This window comes from Macrotis lagotis, chromosome X (genome assembly GCF_037893015.1).
Source record: "Macrotis lagotis isolate mMagLag1 chromosome X, bilby.v1.9.chrom.fasta, whole genome shotgun sequence".
Classification (NCBI taxonomy): domain Eukaryota; kingdom Metazoa; phylum Chordata; class Mammalia; order Peramelemorphia; family Peramelidae; genus Macrotis; species Macrotis lagotis.
In genome coordinates this window covers 427,883,967-427,899,124 of record NC_133666.1, presented here as the reverse complement: position 1 = coordinate 427,899,124, position 15,158 = coordinate 427,883,967, and the positions used below count along the sequence as shown (strand labels likewise).

General features: G+C 32.7%; 1 pseudogene; it reads right to left on the bottom strand.

The window, feature by feature from the left end:
- The window catches only part of LOC141499222 (syntaxin-binding protein 1 pseudogene), a 62,818-nt pseudogene that overhangs the window by 43,909 nt on the left and 3,751 nt on the right, over positions 1-15,158 (bottom strand).

Sequence of the window (15,158 nt, the reverse complement as noted above, 5' to 3'; positions counted from 1 at the left end):
AGCATCCAAGTTCAGACATAGGAATCTTCTGAGAACAAATGAGATTATTCATTTTAGGAGAAGTGGTTTGGTTTATTTACATAGTGATTTTTTTTTCATTTTTTTGTTCAGTTTCTTCAGTGTGTCCAGTAGTTTCTTTGGGATGATACATGTGACTCCTATTAGCACCTTCTACTTTCCAAAAGCTTCATAAGCACATGGCATTTTGTTCAAGTTCATAGCCTCAAGTTTGAAAATGAAGATGCGAGGACCAGTTCTGTACTCAGTAGGGACCTTGTTCTTTGCCAGTATTCATAATGGGCATTGACAACATTGATATTGAAAGAAACCGATGAGTGAGTAAAGATATAAAGGTAGTGCTTGGTAGTAGGTTCATCATCAGTAGTGTCCTTTGTAATGTCTTCACTTGCTGGAGCTGGTAAGTCTGCTCACTGATGTATTCCTTCCACTCTGGCTTACTTCTGTAATACAAAGTAGAGTCTGCCATGATAAGCATTCCCAGGCAAGTTATGTTGGTGACGATGTTGCTGGGCTGGGGGGAGGGGGGATGTGTGCATGCTAAACACATTTGTTCAGATTTTCTTCAATGATGCCACTTTTCAGGAAGATGCAGATCTTGTCATATATACTGGTATTTTCAGTCAGCAAATTAGGAACAAAATTTCATGGGCAATTCTTGATCTTCTCCCTGTCAGCATCAGTGCCTGTTACTACATACTGTTCAGCATATTTTATTAACAGTAATTATGCCTCAGGAGTGCTTCTTGAAGCTCTCAGCAAGGTGTAGAGTTGATTGAATACTTGCTAAATTCTTTCTGGTGTTGGAGCATTTTCTTTAGCATCTGTGATAGATCCATCATAATAGGCTTTTCACCTGTGTTCATTCTTTCGTTGGAAGAAAAGTTCAGAGAATGAGTGACCTGGGAAAACTCTTCAATGAGTCTGTGGCTCAAAGCTATGCATAGATCATCATGTTCATCCTGAAGAACTTTTGTGTTCCCACTTATCTCAGACTTGTAAGCATTATTCTTAATGGACAACAGATCATAGTTCATAACTCGAAAAGTCAATTCATGAAGCACAGCAGAACTGTTGTGAAAACCTGGATCCAGCATGAGGAGGTAAGAACAAGCCTTATCTGGACATTTTCCTATAGTTGGGTCATCAGCTTTGTAGGCGGCTAGTTTGTCTTGAATTGCCTCAGTCAACATAGCATACTCCTTGATATTATACATCTGGAATTTCCTTCAAAGTGGTGCATAGAGTTGCAATCTGTTCTGCCAGTCATTCCAGGATTGGATTTATCACCTGGATCTTGTGTGGGCGATAGAAGCTTTGAGAAGAGTCAGTAGATCCAAGGTATATACCTGGGATTTACATGGAAGGAAGGCAAAGTTGATTTCTGTAAGAGTTTTGATGATTTTGATAGCCCATTAAACAGAGCATCTGGGTAAGAGTCAATGAAAAACATGTGCAACCCTATCGTTGACAGCAGGTCCTAAAAGTCATGAAGGGTGAAAGGATGGACTTCTCAGAGGGAGTGATGAGATACACAGCTTCCAGACCGGGAGTGGCCCTCAATGATTGTTGATATTTTACACAATTGTTACCCCTTAGTTCATAATTTCCAACATTTTACAATAGGATGAGAGCATCCTCATACTGCTAACCATCAACACCTTCCACACATTCCACCTTTATTTTAAACCTCTGAGAACCACTTTCAATTCAATGGAAGCCATAGTGGTTAGTAGTGAGGATCTGGCAGGGGTCCCCCTCTTCATATGTTCTAGTAGCAGTGATAACTAGGGTGAAAATAATTCCAGCCCTGGCCTAGATCTCTGCTTTTCTTTTTGTGCCAATCCCAGCTCTGTTTATTATCTTGCTCATTTACAAAACCCATTCCCTCCTGTTAACAAGAGCATACATTGATAATATAATACTTAGGACTAGTCAGATTTTTAGTTAAAAATAATTAAAACAGGAAAATAGAGGTTAAGTGACTTGCCTGTCACATAAAAAAGATAAAATTGGAAGTAAATTTCTGCTCCCCTCAGGAAGAGGTAGCAGGAAGAAATATTGCAATTACTTCTTTGACTTTTCCAGATCTCCAGGGCTCGCTACAGTTCAGCAAGCTTCAATCTGATTCAGTCACACCTGTCAAAGTTTTACTAAGGGTTCTCCATGGTTACTGGAGCCAATCCAACAATGCCCAGACTCGAGTTTTTGAATATTTGTTGCAAAAGAGATTCTGAAGGTGTAGGTAGATGCATTGATTAGAGCACCTGGAGTCAGGAAGACTTGAGTTCCATTTTGGACTCAGTTATGTGCTAGTTAGCCTGTCAATTTGCCTCAGTTTCATCAATATTAGCACTTCTTAAAATGAGATCGTTTTAAAGTGCTTAGTACAGTACCTAGTAAATAATAAGAGTATATAAATGTTAGAAACTGTTGTTGTCATCATCTCTCTGTCCCTCTTTCTCTCCATTTATCTATTTATCTCTTTATTCCACTGTCCATCTCTGTTTGTCTTCCTCTCTCCTTTATTCCTTGACCTCTTCCCCCACCTGCCTCAAATCTCTCCTATCTCATATCCATTCATCTTGGTTCAACTCCCACACTCTGACTTCCATTGCTCATTTTCAGAATCTTCCAATCTCCACAGCTTTAATTGCCCTCATGCATTTTGTGTGTGTGTGTCTGTGTGTCTGTGTGTCTGTGTGTCTGTGTGTCTGTGTGTCTGTGTGTGTCTGTGTCTTGGCCTCCCTCAGGATACATCAGCATCTTTTATCCAGGTTTGTGACAACTCTCTGTTCTAACAAATTCTTTTTTTTATTAAAAATAACATGCCTTGAATTTGCTTATCTTTCTTTTTAGTATGAAGAATTTCTAATTATAAAAAGTATATTGTTTTATGATTTTAAACATTTTCAAATGAACTATTTTAGCATATAAAAGGAATATTTGTTTAATACTTTCCAATTTTTCCCAAGGCTACTTTGTAAAACAACTGTTTTTATAAATCAATAAAGAGAACTACATCTATTTATAACATTCATAAACCGTAACACTTAGAGGAAAATTATAAAAAAAGCAAAATGTTTTATTTTAGAATTTTTTTGAAGATGTTAATTGTCATCTTTAAGCAACTTAGATCAGTAATGGAAAACAAATAGAAATGGGAGTATCTAAGTATCTCTGTAAGTGTTGTATTGCCTTAGAAAGTCATTGCATTTTATTTATATTATTAATGTATTATTAGGCACTGATTCATTATAATGGACATTTTGACTCTAAGAGGTAATTTGTTATTATAGCTTATTGAAATCATTAAAACAGTAATGATATTTCTTTTATAGAATATAATATTCATGTCATAAGAATGTGATTTTAGTAGTGCTATTAGACAAGTCTACAAAGATTAGAGTCATCCACATTTACTCAACTGTTTCCTCTCTGTGTACAGTAATATGAAAAATGTGGCTTCAACAAAGCTTATAGACACAAAACCACAACTATAGCAATGAAAGGAATAATACAGTCATTTATTAAAAGATAGTTATTTTACAATTGAGAAATCTGAGACCCAGAGATGTTAATTTACATCCTAACATTTACAGAGTTGTTAAGTTGCACAACTTGGATTCATCACTTTGAACTCTCTAGCACTGTACCATAACCAATTGATATTGGCTAATAATATACTTAGAGAAAACAAAATTTAACAAATAAGTCTATCAACAAGCATTTATTAAGTATTTAACATTTACTTGGGAGTGCAGTAGGCCCTGGGGATACAAAGACAAAAAATGAAACAGCTCTAGTCTTCAAGGAGCTTATGGTCTAGCCAGGGAAAGCTAACAAGAATGAATATTTTTGTACAAGTAATGTTTTTGCCCTTTTTCATGATCTTTTCAGGGTATAGAGTCAGTAGTGGTATTAAATGGCAATTTTATTGCCATTTGGGCATAATTCCAAGAAATTAACCTCTGTGCACATTGCACTTAGTCAACTTCCTATACCTGGAAAACAAAAAAGAAAAAAGTTTTGAACCATTGAAATAGATAAGAAGTGATTATTATGGACTTGGTTCAAGTAAAAAAATGTATTTTACTGAGGGCAGCTAGCTGGTGCAGTGGATAGAGCACTGGTGCTGGAGTCAGGAGTCCCTGAGTTCAAATCCAGCCTCAGACACTTAATAATTACCTAGTTGTGTGGCCTTGGGCAGGCCACTTAACTCCATTGCCTTGCAAAAACTAAAAAAAAAAAGTATTTTACTTATTTAGGTCAATTTTAGTAAATATTATTTTATCTCAAACATTTAAATTATTGTTTACATATTTCATTCAATTTGGGCACTTTTAGATAAGCCGTAGCAAAAAGAATTTCAGAGGAGAAACAAAAGCTATTTTTTTTTTATCAAGGAATATGCCCAAGTAAGATTTTGATAAATGTGTCAGGATCCCAAAGATTGTTAGAGTACTGAGATATCATGCACAAGAATACTTGAGGTAATGAGGGAATTAAAAGGTATTTTCAAAGACTCAGCTGCCACTGATCTTTTAATGCCACCATCCCTGTATAGTCCTCAATATTTTTGAATATTCTAATACATAAAATTAGATTAGAAGCACATGAAAACAGATTATTACATCCATAGTCTATTTTTTAGTTTATACTTTTTATTTATTTATTATTATATAAATATTTTGCTTCCCAATTATATATAGTAATAGTTTCTATCTATCATTTTTTGGTAAGATTTTGAATTTTACACTTCCCCCTCCCCCACCAGAAGGCAATCTGATAATCTTTACATTGTTTCCATGTAATGCATTGATCAAAAACTGAATGTATTGGAAAAAACATGTGGAAAAAATAAAATATTAGAGATAGCAAAATTATGTAATACATAAGACAGTTTTTTAAATAAAATATTGAAGGTAATAGTCTTTGATCTTTTTTTAAACTCCATGGTCTTTCTCTGGATACAGATGGTATTCTCCAACATAGATACCCTGAAATTGTCCCTGATAATTGCACTGATGGAATGAACAAGTCCATTAAGGTTGATCATCACCCCCATGGTGCTGTTAGGGTGTACAGTGTTCTTCACATTCTGCTCATCTTGCTCAGCATCAGTTCCTGCAAGTCTTTCCAGGATTCTCTGAAATCCCATCCCTCTTGGTTTTTAATAGAACAATAATGTTCCATAACATACATATATCACAATTTGTTCAACCACTCCCCCAATTGATGGATATCCCCTCAGTTTCCAATTCTTTGCTACCACAAACAGAACTGCTATGAATATATTTGTACAAGTGATGTTTTTACCCCTTTTCATGATCTTTTCAGGGTATAGACCCAGTAGTGGTATTACTGGATCGAAGGGTATGCACATTTTAATGCCCTTTGGGCACAATTCCAAATTTCTCTCCAGAAAAGTTGGATCAATTCACAGCTTCACCAACAATGCATTAGTGTCCCAGATTTCCCATATCCCTTCCAACACTGAACATTGTCCATTCTGGTCATATTGGTCAATCTGACTGCTGTGAGATGGTACCTCAGAGGTACTTTAATTTGCATTTCTCTAATCAGTAATGATTTAGAGCATTTTTCATATGATTATGAATAACTTTGATTTCCTCACCTGTAAATTGCCTTCGCATATCCTTTGATCATTTGTCAGTTGGGGAATGGCTTTTTTAAAAAAGTAAATTTGACTCAATTCTCTATATATTTTAGAAATGAGTTTTTTGTCAGAAACACTAGTTGTAAAAATTTTTTCCCAATTTACTACATTTCTTTTGATCTCATTACAGTGGTTTTGTTTGTGTAAAACCTTTTTAATTTAATATAATCAAAATTATCCAGTTTGTTTTTTAAGGATGTTCTCCATCTCTTCCTTGGTCATAAACTGCTTCCCTTTCCATAGAGCTGACAGTAAACTATTCCATGTTCTCCTAGTTTGCTTTTAATATTGTCTTTTCTATCTAAATCCTGCACCCATTCTGATTTAATCTTCATATAGGGTATGAGATGTTGGTCTAATACAAGTTTCTGCATAAACTTCCAATTTTCTGCATATACTTCCAATTTTCCCAACAGTTTTTATTGAAGAGTAAGTTCTTATCCTAGAAGCTGGACTCTTTGGGTTTATCAAGCAGCAGATTACTATAATCATTTCCTGCTGTCTCTTTTGCACCTAGTCTATTCTAGTGATCCTCTACTCTATTTCTTAGCCAGCACCAGACAGTTTTGATGACGGAAGTTTATAATATAATTTTAGATCTGGTAAGGCTAAGTTGCATTCTTTTGCCCTTTTTTCCCCATGAAATCCCTTGATACTCTTGCTTTTTGTTTCTCCATATTAATTTAGTTAATTTTTTTCTAGTTCATTAAAGTGGAAATTCTATTCTTACAAAAAAAGATGACTTGTTTGGTTCTCTTATTTTCTCTTTTTTTCTAAAATACTTAGTTTCACTGTAAACAGCAAAATGTCAGTCTCACTAACCCAGACTATCTCTATTTTTTTACTATCTACCTAAAAATAGCCTTAGAAGAAGGAAACAGAGGATATCATTATCAAAGCTCTTTGTAGCATCTACTTCTTTCCTGCCTCATAAATCTATTGTCTTTCCTGACTGATTTTGATTAGTTAGTTTTTCTGTGATCAAAAAACTTCAGTACCATGATCAAAATTCTTGGTGAGCCAGATTGAGGAAGTATTTCATTCAGCACTGAGATGCTCCATAGCACCAAACTATTACCAAGACATGGGAAATATGGTACTGAGATTTTTGTTTGCTTGTTATGGACCTGAGTATATAGTTTTTTTTGGTGTGGTGAACACCATAACGAGTAAATTTTTTTAAGTTTGTTTTTTTTTGCAAGGCAATGGGGTTAAGTGGCTTGCCCAAGAACACACAGCTAGGTAATTATTAAGTGTCTGAGGCTGGATTTGAACCTCAGGTACTCCTGACTCCAGGGCCGGTGCTATATCCATTGTGCCACTTAGCTGCCCCCTGAGTAAATTCTTTAACTGTGCAGATCAGCAACTGATTTTGTTTAAGCTTTGCCTAGAAAAATGAGAGGTTTAAATGAAATGCTTAAAGTAGAATTTTCAGTGTTATTATTATTATTACTAAATTAAGTAGAAAAATGTTAAGTAGAAATATTGAACCCTAATAGTTCACATGAACTATTAATATAATGGCCTCCTAATGGACTATTTGTTCCTTTTTGAATTGTAAAATACATAATGGGTTCTAAAAATGGCTTTATGTATTAAATTATATAACATGGATTTTGCATGCATGCTTGTCTATTGAAAGTCTACGAGACTTTTATCTTTCATACAGTCCTTTGTGCCACAGTTGGAGTCATGGATAATGCACATATTTCAGTCATATTATACTGTAGTAGAAAATTGTGATGTTTGTCATTACTATTCAGAAAGGAAATATTCTATTAATGAATTAAGAGAAGAGAGAGTATGATATAATGATAAAACAATAAAAATATTTTGAATAGTGAAAGTCAGGGCCCTTTTGCAACACTTCTTTTGATTCACAATACAACAGCAAAATATTTGGGTAGTAAGTATTCAATTTCTATTTTTGAATAAATGAATATCAAGTCATGACATTCATCTTTTTTTTCCAAAATTCTTCCCCTAATGTCTTCCTCCAAAGTCTCAGAAAAGTGTGAAAATCACTCTGTTCTTAAAAGCTAATTTAGTAGCATACATATGTGTAATGTAGCAGGTAGTGCAAATAAGTGTGACAGGTCATATATTAATTCAGAAAAATGACATTTTTATGTAAAGATGCTATCTGGAGTCTTAAAGCTTATACTGAGCTCAGATCAATGAACTAAGTTAGGCATGTCAAAAGAATGATTTCTAAAAAGCAATATAAAAGTAAAAGAGAAAGATGAAAGAAGTAAATGGATTGTTCCTGAGGGTGAATGGGAATCACTTCAAATTAATTCAAGGAAAATATACCTAATATATATCATATATTTTGTTACTTATTAGCACTACCCTCAGAGTATTTATGGTCTATTTAGTAAATATAATATCAATTCAGATATATATATTTCACATACATATATGTATTTTTATTTATATATCTTTATATAGATATATCTCAAAGTATATTTTGTGGAAGGTGATAACTTTCCTGATGTTTATATTTATTAGAGCTATCATGTAAGAAGGTTTATATAAGGTCTTTATATATTAAATTATATATTTACATGCATGTTTGTCTATTGAAAGGTCTATAGAGGGGTGGCTGGGTGGCGCAGTGAATAAAGCACCAACCCTGGAGTCAGGAGTATCTGGGTTCAAATCCAGTCTCAGACCCGTAATAATTGCCTAGCTATGTGGCCTTGGGCAGGCTACTTAACCCCATTTGCCTTTCAAAAATCTAAAAAAAGGTCTATTGAACTATATTTTGAATGAAATTATGCATTCTATAAAATAGAGCTGAGTAGGAATGTCATTCAAGGCATAAGAGTTGGTTTGTACAGTCACAAAGGGGGAAGAGATGTGATGCCATTTATGAGGAGTTTTCAGCCTGCCTGAAATATAGAGTTCTAAGTGGGAATATTGTGACATAAATTTTGAAAATTAAATTGAAAGTCATAAATACTAAAAGAGGTTTTTTTTCCCTTTTAGACAATAAGGAATCATTGAAGCTTCTTGAGCAGAGTAGTAATTATGCAAATCCTTGTTTTAGATGAAAGAAGAAATGAAGGAAAATAATTAAAAGAAGGTAGACCATAAACTATATAAAGTATTGGGAAGTTTACCTGTCAAGATAAACCCTGGATCTATATAAAGACAATTACATGACACTTTTCGTACAAATAAAGTCAGATCTAAAAACTTAGAAAAGTATCAGTTACTCATGGGAAGTCAACCCAATATAAAAAAGCATGACAGTTTTACTCAAATTAGTTTTCTTATTCAGTGACATACCAATCAAACTATCCAAAAATAATTTTATAGAGCTAGAAAAAATATTAACAAAATTCATCTGTAAGAAAAAATGGTTAATAATATCAAGGGAATTCATGGAAAAAATGCAAAAGAAGGTGACCTTGTAGTATCAAAACTTAAATTATATTATAAAGCAATGATCCTAAAAACTATCTGCTATTGTCTAAGAAATAGAGTGGCAGGTCAGTGTAATAACTTAGGTACACAAAACACCATAACAAACTAGTGTTTGATAAAAGACTCTAGATTCTGAGATAAGAAATCGCTATTTTTCAAAAATTTGAGGGGAAACTGGAAAACAATGTGGTGGGAATAGAACAATATCTTACACTTTATTAAGTCAAAATTGGTACATGATTTAGATATAAAGAGTGATACTTTAAGCAAATTAGGAAAGCAAAAAGAATAGTTTACCTGTCAGATTTATGAAAAAGGAAATAACTTTTGACCAAACAAGACAGAGAGCATTATGAAACATAAAATAGATAGTTTTGATTATATTAGGGTTGTTTTTAACAAACAAAAGTAAGGCAACCAACAGTAGAAGGAAAGCAGAAAGCTGGGAAACAAATATCTCTGATAAAAGTCTCATTTCTCAAATATACAGATGAGTCAAACTTATAAGAATGCAGACCATTCCTCAATTGAGGAATGGTTAAAGAATTTGAATAGGAAGTTTTCACATGAAAAAGCAAAGCTATCTAAAGTCATATGAAGAAATTTTCTAAATATTTTGATTAGAGAAATGTAAATACAAACAACTTTTAGGTACCCTCACATCTATCAGATTAGCAAATATGACAAAAAGAAGAAAGATAATTTTGGGGGGGAGGTAGATGTGGGAAAAAAATATGGGAAAATAATACACTGTTGGTAGTATTGTTAAATGATTCAACCACTCTAGAGAGCAGTTTGGGACTACTCCCAAAGGGCAATCAAACTCAGCATACCCTTTGGTTCAGCCATGCCACTTGGAGGTGCGTCTCCCAGAGAGATCATAAAAAGGGGAAAAGACTCACATACACCAAAAAAATGTTTTTGTGGTGGCAAAAATTAGAAATTAAGGATGTCAGTCAATTGGTGAAAGGAATGCAATTGCATACTACTGGGCAACAAGAAATGAGCATGCAGATTTCAGAAAAACCTGGAAAGACTTAAATGAATTGATGCAAAGTGAAATGAGAGGAACCAGGAGAACATTGTACACAGAAATGGAAATATTGTGTGATGATCAATTCTGATTGACTTAGCTTTTTCTCAGTAATACAGTGATCCAAAACAATTACAAAGGATTGATGATGCTATCCATATCAAGAAAGAACTGATGGATTTTGAATACATATTGATACATACTATTTTCTCTTTATTTTTTCAGGTTTTTTCTTTATGGTCTATTTCTTCTTTCACAAACCTGACAGTTATGGATATGTGTTTTTCAAAATTCCACATATGTAACCTATATAAAATTGCTTGCTATTTTAGGAAGAGAGGAAGGATGGAGAAAAATTTGGAACTCAATACTTTTCAAAATGAATATTAAAAATTTTCTTTACAATTGGAAAAAAATAAGTATTACATAAAACAAAAGAAAGTAGAAATGAAACACTTGTCAACTGATTAAATATTGAAAATTCCTGATGATACAGACAAGGTTGTGTTCCTTAGTATTTACATGCTTCTATTTTCTCAATCAAATATAATAACAGTTTAATTGAACAAGGATAGTACAAAAAAAGTAACTATTAAAGTATTGAAATCTGACAAAAGTGAGATAATAGTAAAAGGAATGGTCTCAATGAGTTCAAGTCACCATACTCAGATTATCTCTGTCCTAGAATATTGAAAGAACTTACATGTGACTCTTGAGACTCTCAATAATCATTGAAACACAATGGGAAGTGTTTGAGTTCTCAAAGAACTGAAGAAAGAAAAATGTTTGGATTTTCATAAAAAGGAGAAAATAATAGTGTCTTCAAATTATAAACCAATAATTTTTATTTTAATCACTGGGGGGAAAATCTCAAATATATTATTAAAGGGATGATCATATAATGTAGCAATCCCCTGTCCACCAGAGGATGGATTTGTCTCGGAGAAAAGAAAATACATTACACTCAGGTGGGGGTGTCATCAGGACATCTGACAGAGCCAGTTTATTGAAGACATTAAACAGTTCTTATAGAAGAAAACCACAAAATTAGCATACAGGATGAAAACAATGATGTAACTTTGTTATGGGCAGGAATTAACCCAGTAGGATGTGACCCATGTCAAGTATGGAAACAGGGCTTATCGAATAGAGAGGGCGAGAATGATGCAGTTGTGTTATTAAATCAGAGTTCCGTGGAAGCTTTCAGCTCAAGGGTCAACAGAGCTCAGGTTATTTTGGCCAATAACTGGCCTCTTGACCTCGAACTTGCTTGAGCAGCCTCTACACGTCCCTCTTTTCTGTTTACACAACAAGCTCACAATTTTGCAGCCTGATGCTTAACCTGGGTAACATGATCCTGAACTCTATTAATGGCATATATAGTGGCTCTGGTTACAGAAAAAAAAAGACTTTGAAAAAAACTTTGTAAATAACAAAAGAGAAACATAAAGAGAATTAATATAAGACATAATTATATAATTCTCTGGGCCCAATGCCTGAAGAGGGTGGGATGATGAAACCATTTAATTATCTTAGGAGCTGTCTTTTCAGGAATCATATCTCATTGGGAGGCTATTTGGATGTCTTTAGCCAATTTATTCAAATCTTCAATACCAAAAAATAGTTTTTTAAATGAGAGAAAAACAACAAATGATCAATATCATAATTACAACAAAGCTGAAAATAGAGATAATACCATGTAACTATGTACCAATTACAGGTGGAAAATACAACCAATCATACAATTTGGTGCTCAAATCTATATATCCTTCCCCAATACAAATTGTTTATTACAGAAATTTGTAATCAAATGATATTTTCAGTCTTCTTCTAAGCCTTAAACATTTTTCTCTCAAATCTTGAGTAAATTTTGCTTCTATCTTTTCCTTATTCATAACTTCTTTACATACATATGCTCAAATAATGCAATTGTAACAGTTAATATTATTTCCATTTTTTTTCTCAGTAATGATCATAAATTCCTCTATATGGGGTGTGATACTATTTAAATCAGAAAAATTATACCTAACTTCTCAGCAGCTCTTCTTTGATATTTTCAATAGCAACTTTGTTATATCCCAAATAAATTTTCAACTTCCCCTATCAAAATAACTTCAGTCAATCTTTTCTCTCCATAGTATAGTTGTTACCAAGGGAGGGTTTTGCACATAAGTCCAATATTCAGTTCCTTTTGCAGTTCAGAAATTGGCTTTCCTTTTGCATGGTCTGTCTTTACTTCTCTTAGGCTTTCTTTTTGGATTTCTTAAGTGTAAGTTGTTCATTTTCTGTATTACTTGATTCATCTGGTCTGCATGGTCTGATGTTTCTTTTTGACAGAAAGTTTCTCCATCTGTGGACAAAACAAAAGCATATACCCTCGACCCCAGGTTAGTAATCGATTAAGTCTTTTCCAATGTCTGTTTTTTGTATCCTTCCATATTATGAGTACTCTTAGGGGTGTTTATTATGTTATCTATGGTAATTTTGTAATCAAAGTATTTTTCAGCCAAGGTTTTATTTTTATCATCCAAAGTCAAATAATGATTGAATACAAAGCTTTATTTAGGCATCATCTGGTATCTGCTTCCCCATGTTCCCTTTTTTTCTGTTTATGTGGGAACATTTTTAATGACCTATTTTTCTTCTCAACCATAGGCTTGATATGGGGGATATGAGGAATGCCTGTAATATGTTTTATATTGTATAGACAGAATTATTTAAATGCCATAGAAGCATATCTAGGACCATTATCTGTTTTTATAAATTTTTGTATCTCTGCAAAACAATAGAATAAATGAGCAATCACAGCTAGAGTAGCCTCTGAACTTTGTGCTGTTGCCATTGTATATGAACTAAATGTATCTATGTAACATGAATAGATTTCATTTTTCCAAAAGATGCATAGTGAATCACATCTATCTGCCATAACTGATTAGGAGTCTGGCCTCTAGGATTCTTAAAATAGTTTAGAGGGGTAGGTAAATACCCCTTTGTGGACAGGATTTTACTATATTCCTAGCTTGCTCTCTGGTTATATTAAATTCTTTCATTAGTAAAGAAGCATTCTGATGAAATTTTTGTAAAACTGTTAACTTACTCTTCTACTAAGCTTATAAGGAGTGGAAGGGTTAATTGATTAGTCCTATGATTACCTTCATATATGTAAATCCAGGTAATCCAGGATAGGATTTTTATATGTTCAATAAAAAAGGAATTATATCCATTTCTAATAACTTCTAGTAATTCATTAAAGAGTTGATGTAATACTACATTAGTGCTATGATTGATAAAGGCTGTTATTATGCATCTGATGACATGATAATCATACTTAGTATCTGTAAAAATATTAAAGAGTTGTGGCTGTTCTCTTAATACCAATAATATAGCATATGATTCATTCTTTTGTATTGATGTAAAAGGAGTATATAATTACTTTTCTATTATTGTATATATATATATGCTTGGACCTATGGGTTTAGAATAAGGTCCATCATATTGTTTAAAATTTGCAGGGAACCCAGAGGGTCATAACTTCTGACATTTTCTCTTATGATCTCTACAAAGCAATCAATTGTTAATTCTACGGTTAGATATTACAGTAAAATAGCTTATATAGACAAAACTAGATCACATAACTTTTTTAACATCTTGCTCATCAGCAATTTACCTAATTATGGGTTACATAATTTTCAATTTCCCAACCTTCTTTCAAAGTCCCTCCTATATGTTCAATATTATTGGAAATAATTTCAAAAAATCCAATGTAATTTTTTCCAAAGCCAGTTTTACAAGATACATATATAGTTTTTTAATAGATATAATTCTTAAATGTGAGATGAAAAGACTTTTTACAAACTTTTACAAATTTTTTACAAACAAAGGCCAAAAAGACCTTGAGAGATATAATCTGTTGGCAAGGATTTCTCTAATTTTCTTATAACAAATCTTTACAAATGTGATGAATGATAGTTTTGTTATTGTAAAATAATTTTAAATTTAAACAAGTTTGAATCTGTTCTTATGCAGTTTATTAATTATACATAATCACATTTTCAATTTAAAGTATATTCCCTTTACTCCCTAAAACTTTGAATTAAAATAATTCTTAAAATCAGATGTTTCAAAGAATTTTTATGATTATAAGATTTTCTTTATAGTTCTCTTAATAATCTTATAGATTCCAAAATTCATATTCAAAATTACCTTAAATCATTTTCTTTTTCAAAATATAAAAGTTTGAAAATTCTTTTATTAATTATAAAGCCTGATCAAAAACAAATAACTCAGGAGCCAAAAATATTATAACTCAAAAGTTATTATTATTATTTTTACAAATCTCTTAATTCAGTTATATGTATTTCCAGATAACTTTGTTCACTGGATTATTATAGAGTTAACCAATTTGAAGAAATAGTTAATATTTACTTTGCAATTGCTTTCAAATCAAAACTTTTGACTTTATGGGGTATATTACTTTTCCAATCAATTCATTGCCAAATATTGTAAAAGTGGGGGTTTAATGCAATTTTTAGATTATTTCAACCTCATTTGAACACATATCTCTCTATACTTTCTTCTCTTACTACACTGATTTGTAGATTACTTTTCAAAGTTCTCCAAATCCATCTCTTTATACAATGTCAAACCTGCTCAGAACTTTGTAGATGCTTGAACCAACTTCCCTATTTCACAAATGGTTAAACCCCCCGAACAGTCTCTATTTGCCTTTTCAAATTTCCTTGCAACCCTATTTTCTCTATCCAAATCTTTTCAGAACCCAATACTCAGAATGAACTACTTACTTATTCCCTTAATACATTGTTCCATTATCCTTTCCCATAAACTCTTCGAATAAATTCAGCCAAGCAAAATAATTTCAGGCATAATTTCAGTTTTTACTAGGTCTCTTATAAGTATAATTTGTCAATTCAGTAAGTAAAGCTCTGTTAAACAATCAGATGAGAAAACAAGCAATAGAAGATAAGACAAATTAAT